Source organism: Pelophylax lessonae (assembly GCF_965119305.1).
Source record: "Pelophylax lessonae genome assembly, chromosome: 2".
NCBI classification, from domain to species: domain Eukaryota; kingdom Metazoa; phylum Chordata; class Amphibia; order Anura; family Ranidae; genus Pelophylax; species Pelophylax lessonae.
Window position 1 is genome coordinate 720,201,242 of NC_138769.1, and position 1,844 is coordinate 720,203,085.

Genomic DNA, 1,844 nt, shown 5'->3' on the forward strand with positions numbered 1-1,844 from the left:
AGGGGAGTGGAGCACCCCGCAACGATCACCCAGAGGGGAATGTTTTTTTCTCAAAAAAAGTTACGCTTTAATTTACTGTTATTAAGGTAAACCTTAATGAATTGACCTTTAATCATTCTTTCAGTTATTATCTATTCTCTCTACAGGTTTTTCTTTCACGACCTATGCATGGCTGTGCGAGAGTGTGCAAAGAAGCTGGACAGGGAAAGGAAAAGTTAAACAGGGAGAGGCGGAGGAGTTGGGTGGATGGTAGCAGTGTTCAGAGATGTTTTCCGAATACTAATTAATGTCACTGCTAATCCCCTGCAAGGGGCATTCATGTGACTGGTCACCCAGCGCACAGAAGCCTGCTGGGATCCATAGCCATCTGAGCAGGAAGTCAGCCTCCTGCGGCAAGTTATAGAAAAACAACAAAAAGTGAATGGAACAAACTAAGGAGGAAACAGGGAAGATTCTGTATAGAGTAAAGCCCCGTACACACGTACTGATCGTCGGCCGAACGATCGGCCGTCTTTTGTCCAGGGCTGTCGTGTCTGTTGAAAACTGCAAAAGACTGCACATGAATTTTGTCGGCCAACAACAGCCGACTGCAGAAGTGATGTCATGTGATGGTTAACTTTCCTTGTCTTTTTTCTTTTCTGGGCATGCCCAGTCTTGCTAATCTGCTGTCTGTCGGCCGAAATCTGTACTGACTGGCGAACAATCGGCCATTCTGGTGTTGGCAAACAAAAATTTTAATGCCTGCACGACAGATTCTGTTCGGCCGAAAATGCCCTGTCGGCTGTCGGAAGCATCATACTAACAAAGCCTACAATCGGCCGATCGGTCGTCGGCCGAATATTTACGGCCGACAATCGGTACGTGTGTCCGGGGCTTTAGCAAATTGCTGCTGTTGACACTCGGCCATTTTGCTGCTAGCAGGAACGGTCAGCGCTGCTCTCCTGTGTAGAGACATTAATCTTTTCCTTTGATTGGACATGTAGTTTAAGCCATAGGTAATATTTGGTATTTATAGGTTTTTTTTTAACCCTGTGGCATTTGCACTCAATGCTGATTTGCATTTATTCCTGTTTGGGTACCTTTTTCTGCAGGGGCCTTTGAGCTCCCTCTTCCTGTACATACACATTCTATATCTTGCAGTATACCATTATAGGTTTTGTGACTTGGCCGATGAATTATATTTTGGTGTTTTTATTCAGGGTATATCTATACTCTTTGAGAAAGTTTGCTACTCGTCTGGATCCGGAGGAAGCCCAAACTTTGGGTGAAACGCGTCGATCCATTGTATTGTAGGATGTGCTGCAAAATCCCTTTTAGATATTGTATCTTTATATGTTGGTTTTATCATAATGTCTTTAATAAAATTATATTTTGGTGTTTTTATTCAGGGTGTATCTATACACTTTAAGAAAGTTTGCTACACATCTGGATCCCGAGGAAGCCCAAACTTTGGGTGAAACGTTGATCCATTGATGTACTGCAATATCCCTTTTAGATATTGTATCTTTATATGTTGGTTTTATCATATTGTCTTTAATAAAATTATATTTTGGTGTTTTTATTCAGGGTATATCTATACTCTTTGAGAAAGTTTGCTACACATCTGGATCCCAAGGAAGCCCAAACTTTGGGTGAAACGTGTCGATCCATTGCATTGTAGGATGTGCTGCAATATCCCTTTTAGATATTGTATCTTTAGGTGTTGGTTTTATCATATTGTCTTTAATAAAATGTATATATATTTTTTATAATTGTTTTCTTACTCAATTGGTGTTTTTGTAGCACATTAAAGTCCCCACTGTCTTCCCTGTGAGACTAGGTTTACTGTTTGCATAAGCATATTG